The sequence below is a fragment of the Nomia melanderi genome, chromosome 1, assembly GCF_051020985.1.
Source record: "Nomia melanderi isolate GNS246 chromosome 1, iyNomMela1, whole genome shotgun sequence".
Taxonomy (NCBI): Eukaryota; Metazoa; Arthropoda; class Insecta; order Hymenoptera; family Halictidae; genus Nomia; species Nomia melanderi.
This window is the reverse complement of record NC_134999.1, coordinates 1,107,201-1,120,019: the sequence shown is the minus strand read 5'-3', so window position 1 is coordinate 1,120,019 and position 12,819 is coordinate 1,107,201. Positions and strand designations below refer to the sequence as shown.

Sequence of the window (12,819 nt, the reverse complement as noted above, 5' to 3'; positions counted from 1 at the left end):
CTCTTCTGTAGTAAGTGCATCTTCCTTAGAGGTTCTAAGGTCTAGGTCTAATGGAGTTGTCGCTTTTCTGCAGTCAGTCATGTTGTATTTCCTCAACGTTGCTTCTACGTATGATGCCTGTCAAAGACGTATGTCTCCCATACCGTGGCGTTCTACCTTGATTCCTAACGTCTGACTGATTTCACTTATATCTTTGGTTTTATACTTCTGGGTGATGTGCCTTACAGAATTTATAACCGATTTTAATGGACATTTTAAAATAAAAATGTCATCAACTTATACAGTTATATTTGTCCAATCCTCTTTCTTGTATACGCAGCATGACGATTGCAATCTTCTAAATCCTTGGCCCGTCAGAAAATCATTAAGCTTCTGATTTCAGTGAAGCGGCTTAGGATTTACACGTGTCTTCCATGCCGGGATGAATAGAAGAGATTTAACGGATACTTATATTCACATTAACGCGGAATTGACTAGGAGCGGAAAAAACCTGAGCGTGTTGGCTCTCTGTTGGAGGTAGGTAGGAGGTAAAGTATAAATAGGGCGTAACAATTTGACTACCATTCCTTCCTTAGCTTTGTACAATGGTGGTGATTTCGTGTAAATCTCTTCTCTCAGCTCACCATATAAATACGCACACTTGATATCTACGTGTCTTGTGTACCATCTGAAAGTTACTGCTAATGCTAAAAATAGTCTTATCAAAGAAAAATTAGTTACAGATAAGTATGTCTCTGAATAATCTATTCCCTTTTCTTGTGGAAAGCCTTGTGCAACTAGCCATGATTTATATCTTGTAATTACTCCTTCAGTATTAATCTTAAGTTTGAACACCTACCTACATAGGACGCACTTTCTTCCCTCAGACAATTTTGTCACTTCCCAGCTTCTTCTACTCGTTAGGCTACCCAGTTCTTCCTTTATTGCATTTTTCCACTCTGCAGTTTGTAGAGAACTTAACATTTCTTTTAGGTTTTGGAGTTCAACAATTTCTACCAGATCTGCTTCAATGTCACTTGTTGTTATGTCACTGTCTTCTTCTTCCGAGGATAAACGATCTTCATTCTACAGGCGTGATTTCCCTTTTCTTCCATACGGATTTTTAATCATTTTCTTCCTGCCTTCCTCTGTTCTTGGTCTGAGGAACATTTTGTATCCCCATTATTCCGTCTTCTCTCATCCTCTGATCCAGCCATTCTGGCCTTTCTGATGAGACATCATCTTCAGGGATTCCTATATCTTCTTCTGTAATCTCTTCTTCGTTGTCTATCTATACTTGGTTATATTTTTAGCTTTCTGTGTTTTCTCTGTAAATCCACTCGTAACTCACCTTGTCTTCAGCGAACCTTACGTGCTTTGTAGTGATCACGTCCTGTTTGAGTAAACACCACAGCCTATAACCACGCGTTTAGGCAGCATATCGGTCACCAAGATTTCCCCGTCCTTGACTAGGCGGACGCGCGTACGCTAAACAACCATAAACTTTCAGATGACACACGTTAGGTTTTCGACCTGATCATAATATTAGCGGTACTACGTTTCCCGTTGCTGAGTGATTAACTCCATTCTTAATGTAGTCGGCCATTGTTACTGCGTCTGCCCAACATTTTTTGGGTAACTCTGAGGATTTCAACATGGCTCTTGCCAAGTTCAAATAGATTCCATTGAATCTTAAACCACGCCGTTCATTTACGGTGTCACCGTATTCAACCTTTCGTGTTTAATTCTTAGTTGATTACAGTACGTAGTTAAATCTTGATTGCAACATCCCAGTCTATCGTCAGTGCGGAATTGTTTTATCTTCTTGCCGATTTAATGCTCTGTCTTTGTAATATAATTTTTAATAATATTCTTTACTTCATATTTAGTTTTCGAATATCTCACTGAAACCATCCTTGAAAAACGTCAGTGAATATTATCAAATATCTACTTCCACCAATAGATGAAACCGGCAATGGGCTAGAGACATCCGAATGAATCAACTCACATATATCTTTCGTTTGTCTTACCTTTAGTGTTTTACAAGGACTCCTAGTTGCTTTTTCTACACAACAAGCATCACGTGTATATTTGTCCAACTTTGTATTACTCAGTCCTGTGACTTGATTTGAGTTCGATGATTCCTTTATTGCATCATTACTAATATAACAAAAACATTGATGCCATATCGCTTCATACTAAATACTCAAGTTGTTTGATTTCATTGTCCCTTCAAAAGATGTTGGTACTTCAGCTTTTACTATATATAAGTCGTTCTTTCTATAGGCTTCATACATGACCTGCTTTGATAAGGTATTTCGTATTTTGACCTTCCCTTCTCTAAAAATTAACTCTTTATTCTTCTTTTTCATCTGAGAAACCGACATTAAATTTTTTTTAAAATTTGGTACAAAATTTAGGTTGTTTAACATGGATGGTCTTTCTCTCATTTCCGACAAATGTTTTAAGTACTATATTACCAATTTCTTGTGCATGCAGTACTACACCTGGTTTATTTTGTTCAGCTGCTGTATTTATTTCCTGTATATCAGATTCTTGAAGACTGGAAAACGATTTTCTTCTTTTACAGATGTGATGTGTGCTTCCGCTATCCAAGATCCACATATCTTCAATATTGACATGATTCAGTGATATTAAGAATGCATCATATTTCTTTCTTGGTTTTGGTTCAAACTTCCTCTTGTATTTTTCTATTTTTGCAATGTATTTTATTTTCTTACAATTAAAGCATGTAGCATTTTTAAAACTGTTATGACTTTGTTTGTACCTTTTGTTTCTTTACTTCTGTTCTCTTCACGATCTGGAATGTTTCTTTATGTACAGCACCTTTTCGCTTTCTCTTGACATTCTTCTATCATACTCTGCCAATAAGACCCTCTTAATTTCTGTAGATGTAAACTTCTCATCTGCTAAGCACGCCAGTTCCATATTAAAATTTTCATAACTATCCGGAAGGCCTGCTAGCAATACATACACTAAATCTTCATCCCTTATTTCTACTCTTGCTTCCGTTAAGTTATTAGCAACAATTTTTGTTTTCGATATATAAGCTAGCATAGATTCACTGTCTTTCATTTACAAATGATGAAATTCTCTTCTAAGTTGAACTTTTTTTACCTTAAATTTGAGTTGGCGTACTTATTTCAATGATCTTCAAGCGTCTCGTGCTGTTACACAATCTTCAATGTGAATCTGCTGTTTAGGTTCTATACTCAATCTGATTGCTGCAATGGTATTCAGTAGTGTTTTCTTTCTACTTTACGCTTCCAACATATGATCTAATAAATCTTTGGTTCGCAATAGCCATTTCATTTCTATTTTCCACATTCGGTAATTCCTATCCGATAGCTTTGTTATTTGTAAATCGTTTCTGCTATCCATTTTTCTTATTGCTACTAACTTAGCAGTTCGTTTTTGCGCTTAACTTTAATTGAATATGTGGACACTATTAGATACTCAAGGCCCTTAATCACGTTCAGAATAAGTGACAAAACGACTACAGTAATTCTCGCTTAAATTCCACAATTTCGGGTCCCAGTAATGGAATTTAACCGAGCAGAAAAAACTGGAGGAAACTATTTGCTTCCAGGAATTGACTCGAGCACAGCCTGACAAGGGCACAGAATCGATATAGTGAGCGGAAGCATGATAGACACAGCCCGTCAAGCATCGTGGGTCGAGATGCGGGACTTTAAAGCGATGTCGCACGCGTTAAATATAAATATGTAATGAAGAAAATTTCAGTTATAGTCATTTTAACTTTACTTTCTCAAATGTAGTACCAATAAATTTCTGAGACTGTTGTGATTAAACTGAGTCCAAACACGATGGAAATCGAACTATTTTTACCGACTTACCGAATGTAATTAACGAAATTAAAGGTTCATTTCCCCCAGATTGTGAAAACTAGACTGATTTACGTAGTGTTTGGGCTGATTTTAACGAGAAGAATTTCGACATCCCATCAATATTACGATTGAGAAGGTAAGATTAAAGTTATTGCAATTGAAATTTTCTTCATTGCATATTTATATTTACTACTACGTTTATATTAACTTATATTACTCGATGCAGACGGACAGTGTTTATCCCGTTTCTGCTCATTGTATTCATTTTCTGTCCCTGTTTACTGGGATCACGTTACACTGGGCTCGAGACAGTGAGTAGGAGGGGAAGAGTAGAGGTGCTGCAGTAGAATTAAGCCGAACAGATTCCTGTAGAATTTAAGCGAGCGTCACTGTAAATAAGTTATACTTAATAACTAAGAAAGTACACATATTGTCATTAACATGACGTAAAGAAAAAACTAAAATAGATATTATAAGATGCACAACGTAACAAGTTGTTACGCGACGGAATTCACATCACGAGAAGCAGAAGAGTTGAAGTGTGACAACCTGAGAAATCAACAAAAGATTTCTATATGTTCTACAATACTACCATCCTAGTGACTAACATAGGCTGAACAACTCTTCAAAAATTTTAAAAGTATACCAAAAGGTATTGGAAAAAAGTTGATTTCAAAACTAAATTTAGATTTCTAGAAAGAAATCATGGATACAAAAATAATATTGCAAAATCCTTTATTCGTTATCGTTTACGTACAGATAGTTTAGAAGAAATGCTTAACGTTTATTAGAGTTTGTATTATAATCGATAATTAATGAATTATTAATCATATTTAATAACATATACAGTTGTTTTCTCATTATATACATATTTTCAATATAATTACGTATCTTACAGAATTCGTACATATTATGTTGTTACATTTTTGCATATGTACTTTCATATTTCACATATGTTATTTGCATATTTCAACATATTTTAAGAACACAAACATCCGCAGTCTAATTAAAATATTTCCCGCCTGCACAATGGGTAGACGACGTTAATTACCCACACGAATAGCCAACCATTCATACTCATAATAATTATAAATTAGTTACGCCTAAATTGATCAAATCTGGCCCTTAACTTTCTACAAGTTAACAGTTGTTATAAAGTTCTAACTCCAGATGACAACTCAAAAACTGCTTTTTCTGTCTGATTTAAAAAAAAATGCATCATGTTTTGGAATATTTAAGAATAATGTATTAATGTGATCAAGCAATAAGTAATGCTGTTTTTACTTAATCGATATTGTAATTTACAATTCATCCCTTAAAGGGTATAGAGTCATTTCACGTCAACCTTTTATAAGCAAAGATGAGACTATTGAGATGGGTACGATACCTGTCAATATTGTTTTTATTATTAGACCACACTCGAGCTAATATATGTTACAAATGTAATATTGGTCGATCGTTATATAGGAGTGACTAGCTCACTTACCTTAAGTAAGGCATATTGGATTTTTAACAATTCATTTTATGAATAATAAATCCAGGATTATGATGATATTTTTAAAATTTAAAAACGACTGATCTTTCAGGAGAAGTTTACAAAATGAAAATTTATTCATAACTGCCAGTTAGTGCCAAATTCATGTTTAAATAAAGAAATTATCTCAATACGTAAAATCTTTTAAATTAAAATAAAACAAATTTTCAAGTTAATATGATGATTTAACATTTTTCTAATTTCGTGTCACAATATTATATTTTATTTAAAATATTCCTAACAGCATTCACTAGGAAGTGAAAAGTTAGTACGTCTGAAAGATAGCATATTCTTTTTAAAGTACTTAATATCTAAAAAAACATATTATTTCAATATCTTGTAGCTCCCCCTTTCATCTGTATACCTGACACTAAATGTCTTGGAATAGATTTAAATAACTTTTTAATACATTTTTTGCTTAACACGTTTCAACATGTTTTAATACGTTCAACACGTTTTAACATGTTTGGTATTCTCGTATTGTAAAACGAACAAATATTCAAAAATGTATTGCGAAGACAAGTATTAACGTCTTAATATCATGTATTATATCGAGTTTCAGACAATCATTTATTCGTGTGTCGTTGGTACAACAATTATTGCTTGATCAGAGCGGGTGTTTATTTAGATCAGTGTGTTTCTAAAGTGAAATCAACGCTGTGTATCGATAATTGGTGCACAAGTATCTAATTAGCCAAAAAACTGATGGCTAGAAATATTCATTTAACCGAAATGATGAGATTAAATTATCGTAGAATTCCAAAAGATCGGGTCGCAACAAATTTCAAGTGAAATGAATATATTGCCAAAGAAAGTAAAGGTGGACTAACTGTACTAAAACGGAGAGACAAGCAAGATGTCTTTTTATTGTCAACAATGCACTCTGACGAAAGTGTCATTGTACGTCCTACAAATGGTACAAAAAATTGTATTTGAATTTTGATTAAACACAGGTGTTGTGAATGCTTATATATAATAGTCTTACAGACAATACAATATCAAGAGTCGAATTTAGAAAAAAATTAGTTACGTATTTGATGTCTTGCAATAATAATGATTCTTTGTTTATAATACCAAAAAGAATTTGCCATGAAATTAAAAAAATAAGGGCAACTTTAATTCAGTAACAAGGCGCTGTAAAATATGTTATCAAAATAACGTTAAAATATTTGGTTCACAATTTGCAAGGACTTTTACCACAAAGGTTGTTACATACTGTGATACTTGCATAGATAAATCACATTTATATCTTCCATGTTTGAACAAAGTTCACCGAAATATGCCTTTGTAATTGAGAGAAAACTTGTATGGTAAATGATAATATTAAAAATATTTGAAATAAAATGCTTTATTTTAAATCGATTAAGGCATCATTAAAAATGTTATACAGAAGCATGTGCAGGAAATAGTTGACGCAAAATAATACACACACACACACTAAATTAAATTTTATATGGAAATGGTACACACACGTTTTATTAAGAAGTTTGATTATAATTACTCGTCGTCACGCTCGCGCAATAACTCGATTTCAATATTTTAATATACGACTCGTCAAAATACACAATGTCCCAAAATTCAAGCGCACCCCCATTTATGCAATCGCACACTTCCATCTCACTTGCACACCTTCCAGAACATTCTTCCGTTACCATGCATTAACTTCATGTACTTTTGGAATATTCTAGATTCTTTAAAATGAATATCATTAGCGACGAGAAATCAATAATTTAAAAAATCAATATATTCGAGAATATTCCAAACACCATGAACATTCATGCGCACATGCATAATCGCCGTTCATCTATTTTCACACATGCTCATCATCCATTCGTACATTCATTCCCACCATGCGACTCGTCTGGTAGAGTAAATGTTCAACCACGTGTTTGTTAAAATAATTACTTAAAAATGAAATTCGTCGATTTGTTGCCTAATGCATCTTAATCTCTACATCCCTTCCTTGTTAATTATGATTTTCGTATTACTGTAAAAATTGTAAGCCATAAGTCAAGACCAAAACAATTTAACCGCAAAACGTGGGGTGTACACGCCCCATGCGGCCTGTATGGAAAGTGTCCAAAAATCGGTCCAGCACGAAACGTGTTAATAATGTCCAGTTTTACTCGATAAGTGTTTTTAATTCTTGTACGTTACGGAATTCTCTCCTTAACACATATTAATCTCGTTAACTGTACCCACCAATTTTCGATGATGTTTAACCTAGTGACTTTACAATTTGAATATTTTACTGTCTAAAATATTCTTGTACATATTTTTCTTTATTAACACTTGCATTGTTCGGCTGAAGAATAAAATTTTGCCCTGCAATTTTTACTTTATGATTTTTTTATTGTTTATTATTGTCCATTAAATTAATATAATCTGGACTTCTCAGTTTTCCATTTCTAAACTTAATTTCAGCGTTGCCGTAATAGCTAATTCCAGCGCACATCATTTTTCCTTCATGACCTGCTTGTTGACCACTTAAAATTTGTGTTTCTTTACCCAAATCATGAAAATAATATTAATATTCATCTGGTCTATCCAACGTAAATCTCTTTCCGTCACTGAAAATGATTCTTCGCCATTCCTTTTTCCAGTGAATATATTTTTCTGCAACTTGTAATCGATCTTATTTGTGCAATTTCGTTAGTGGTGGTTTACGCATACGTTTCCAGCGTTTTATGTGTTTACAATATTTTATAATACGCTGTATAATACGGACCGTAGGGTTTACACCAGCTTCTGCTGCAATTTCTCTTGCAGTCGGTGCTGAATTCGATGCAATTCTTAAAATTTTAACGACGTGCACGTCGTGGACGATCAATGGTTGCTTTTGGACGATCCGTACTCTACTTTTTTCCATAATTCTCAATATTTAAAAAAAAATTATAAATAATCTTACGACAACGATCTATTATTATTGCAATTTTACTAATAAAAAAATGTTCTTTACGCAAATTCTGAATTGTTGCTATTTCACAAATACTGAATCTTTTACCGCGACCCATTGTAAAATGAACTATATAATTTTACTAGATGTCGCTTTTAAAATTCGCACAGTATTATATACTAGCTGGCGTAAACACTTTTAAAACCCTGTACCAACTGAAATAGGAAAACTTTGAAGATGTGCTATCATTTTGACGCAGCAGTCAGTACTTACTAATGTTTACTAACGTTTTCAGCTTTTCTAAAAGCCCATAGGTACAACACGGGTATTTACCTTAAACACTTGCAATGTATTGCTGATTGAAAAGCGATACATAGCACCAGAACTTCTATTATTCAATTATGTTTGCAAAAGTTAATAAAACTGTACAATGTGCTATCTTTTTGTCGCGAAGAGTGTTAATAACTTAAGAACTGAAAGGTGGGATTGCGAGAAACACGACTGCGATTTAAGATACTTGGTTGTTGATTAAGTTCCGTGCATTCTGCACTTTAATATATTTCTGAGAATAATAAACAAAATTTGTTCAATATTCTTTTGAATATTACTCATTCGTTACTACGAAATTCTCTCATTTCTCGTTCAGACCATGCTACATGAGACGAGGTTTTGATTTCTATCGTATAGTACAAAAATAACTGCAGGTCTATTCTAACCTAACCTTTCGCACATGTTGATATCAGTCGTTAGAAATTTAACCTCCTGCCATATGATTTCTTTCTCAATTGTAATCGATACAACCACTTTGTGATTATTAATACTTAATTTGAGCTTAAATTAATTGAATAATATTTATGTTTGTTAAATTTTGTTTAAAGTCTTTGCCACGAGTCTGACACGATATTCTAAGGCAAGGGGTTAATTGCTTCTATTTCTTCTTAAACAAATTTGAAGCCAAGGTGTAATGTTAAATCTTACTGCTTCTATTGTAAATCTATTCGATTCCAATTATAGTCAGAATTCTTTTTAACACTTAATTGCATAGTATGTGCAGAGAAAGATAATCTTTCAATATCTTCTCCTCCTGAATTTCCAACATTAGTTATTGAGAATAATTATCATGCATAATAGTAACCACGTTATCTCTTAAAGTTTAGTTATCTACGCAAGTTTTAAATCGATTTGCTAAATTTCTTGTTAATATTAATCGTAACGTACAGATTCTGATCCAGATTATCATTCTTGTTGTACACATTGAAGACAAACCATAAATACTTCATATAAATCTATTATTCAGATTAATAAATTACTCTTTATGAAGAAAATGGGTCAAATTATAAAAACCAAGATACTTTAATCTATTTTTATCGTCGTTTATAAACAGTTGAACGAAGTATTTAATTTATCATAAAAATATATAATTTTTTATAATGAATCATTTCTTAGCACACCACCCGAATATATTTATTTAACCCTGTACATATATATAAACTTAAATCAGTGTTTCACTGTAACTACACATTCGACTCACAGACTACAAATTAAAGACACACATATCTTTATATTTCTCTTATTTATGTTAAAAAAAGTAGTACACGGTACGTAGTTTTCAATTAAAGAATAGTTAACTGTTCAAAAGCAATCTTTGCAGTCGTAGCACATGTTAAAAGTGTACTTCTGAATTCAAATTCGCAAAAGTGGCGAAGGTCAGTAAACTATTTAGACAAATGTTTAGTTATCTAGGATTAATATATATTACTGTATACACATATAATAGTATCTGTGTATACATGTAACAGTATTATATGTGTATACAGTAATATATATTATACATTTTTTTGTATTATTTGTATTATAAACGTAAATTACATATATAACGCTCACATCGTGTTCACAGGTCAAAAATTATAAACAAATGCGAACATTTAACAGACCATTCTAATAGTTTTATAATTCTCTGACAAATGTACATAATCTAATTAACTTTAACGATAAAAGTAAGATTGTTTACAACAATGAAATATATTTACACCACAAATGTACAAAATTGAAATTGAGTATTGAATTATTTTTGGATTTTAAAACCAAATACACACTATTAATCCCCTCTTGGTCCGCTGTCAGTCCGGTCACGCTCTGCTCAAAATTCTTTCCTTGTCTATTATTTATTATGAAGGAAGATAGAGCATTATCGAACCGAATAGAGATCGGACCAAGATTTAATGTGTAAACACATATATTATAAACAACTGAAGAATATTTGATCGTACCAAAAACGGACCAAGAGCGAATCGAGATCTGATCGAGAGTGTATACCGGGCCTAAGAGATATCACACGTCGCCATATCGACGTACATTATGAAAAGCAATATGTTTTATTTAAGTTGCGGAGATTAGCACATTTCAATGTACTAGGGAAAAAACAGGCTTCAATGCATCTGTCGGTAACAAGCATATTTCAAATATGCTATGAAAGCTTGCACGGTTTACATTTCGACACGAACAGTAAATAGTCTACTTTACACGTTGCGGCGAAGAATAGTATCTTTCAATTGCAGTTAAATATGATCTAAATGAAAATGCCATGGAAATAAAACTGTTGAAACGATACGTTCCAGAACAAATTAACCCTCTATAGGCCGAATTTTTCACGTATGAGGGTAAACCATGTTACTTTTTGGAGTACATCACTGGAATGTACCAAATTTCGTTGTAAAAAAGAATAACATGCTACTATTTGTTGCAATAAATGAAAACATTCTGTTTTTCGAAAATAAACTCGAAACACATGGTATTTCGTAGTCGGAATGTGCAAGGTGCTAGTCTTCGTAAAACAAATGAAACGTGCTACTTTTCATAACGCGCGTCTTTTTTAAAACCCAATTTGTTAGGTGACCGTTCTAATAATCTCATTATTCTTTTTATCTCATAATCTTACATTATGATAATACATTATTTCTACGATATACCATGAAATGTTTGATGAAAAGAAATTTAGTGTTGATATTTTCTTCCTGCATTTAACACTTATCATTCAGGGTATACTGCAGTAAATGAACATAACTTCAATGATTGATTCAGGATATTAAAACAAGGAAAGTTCATACAAACGTCCGTTATATGCGATCTTCTCTCTGAGCTGTAATCGTTTCTGTCGTCCAACAATTTTTTCGAAACACCAAGAAGAACTCTTCATTTGGATGTTCATAATTAATGTTTAGTTTATCGTGTACAATCTTGCTGGTTATTATATAGACACTCTTTTGTAGTGTTTCTGAATCAGTACAGTATATGCACTTGTAACAGTAATGCACACAGAAAATGTCTAATACGGTTCTGCGATTGTTTACATTCGAAATAAAAATAGCAGATATGCAAATGATAGAATGGCTGTAAACTTCGAATAACTTGAAATATTTATTAAAATTAAAGTGGTATAGTTAAACTGTATAGTTAACTGACTCTTGGAGTTTGCTTATATGGCGATCTTAGAAGCTAGAATTAATCTACAGAAAAGTGTATAACCGTAAATTAGAAATTCTCCTGAGCTTATGAAGTTTTGTTGTTGACTGATCAGTTGGTTTTTGGAAATGTCTCGTTCTTGTGGAAAAAGGAAGGTGGGGCGTTTTCGGCGACTTCCGGAAATCTTGGAAGTGAGTAATTTTCTCATTGGCGGTTTAATTAAACAGATTTGTCATTGGTCAAATTGGTTACGCGGGTAAGTACATTATTTCAAGGCGTAAGACTCTTATTTGGGCGCGCAAGTGATCATGCCCCTACCGAAAAGAGGTCTGTATGGTAAAAAAAAGTCTTAGCTGGTAGTTCGGAACTTCTCCTGGAAATAATAAACGTGAAGTCGCGAGTACAAAGAATGAAACAGTATCTGTTAGTACAAGGATCCATAGAAATTTAAAAAGTTTTAAATAGGCTGTGGACTCCTATTTATGTCGTATTGTAGAAATTAAAGAATCTTCAGGAAATCGACGCTGCCCGTGGTTTTGAATCTCTGACGATAGCAGACATGCATTTAATACATACGCCTACTAACTGCAACGCTGATCTGACAAAACAGTTATACAGATTCGGCTAATGCCTTAGTTTTCCCTTACTAATTTCACCCTTTAACACATTGAGCGCCGGCGACTTAAGAGACATTTAAAGCCTGAGCGCCGGGCACTTAATCCAAACGCCGGCTTTATTCGCTTGTATCTGATCAATGAGTAGCTAAAAAAAATATTCAAAATATTATACATTTTCGTAAAATAGTACATTTTAATTGCATATTCGTCATATCCAGAAATGGAAATCCAGAAATCCGCATTATTGCGGGGCCGGCGCTCAAGCGATAGACTCAAAATCCTGCGTTTTCACGGGGCCGGCGCTCAATGTGTTAAGTTTTTTTATATCATTTAAATTTATTAATTTATTAATTTTTTTATTTTATTAAAGTCGATAGCAGCATGTTTTCTGTCTTTGCTGCTGCTGCCAGGCAGCATTCAATAGCATCGCAAGGTGTGAGAGGTGCACTGTTCCTTTAGTTC

The 12,819-nt window shown here is 33.2% G+C and overlaps 1 protein-coding gene across 2 annotated transcripts in view; it reads right to left on the bottom strand.

The window, feature by feature from the left end:
* Positions 1–12,819, bottom strand: part of LOC116431075 (uncharacterized) — an 84,024-nt gene that overhangs the window by 40,129 nt on the left and 31,076 nt on the right. The window contains exon 1 of one of the 2 annotated variants that reach the window (XM_076368848.1): positions 3,858–3,892. The exons of the other annotated variant lie outside the window; for it this stretch is intronic. The gene's annotated coding sequence lies outside the window, so the exon portion shown is untranslated. Of the gene's footprint in view, positions 1–3,857; positions 3,893–12,819 lie in introns of those variants that run through there. 2 annotated transcript variants of the gene reach the window in all.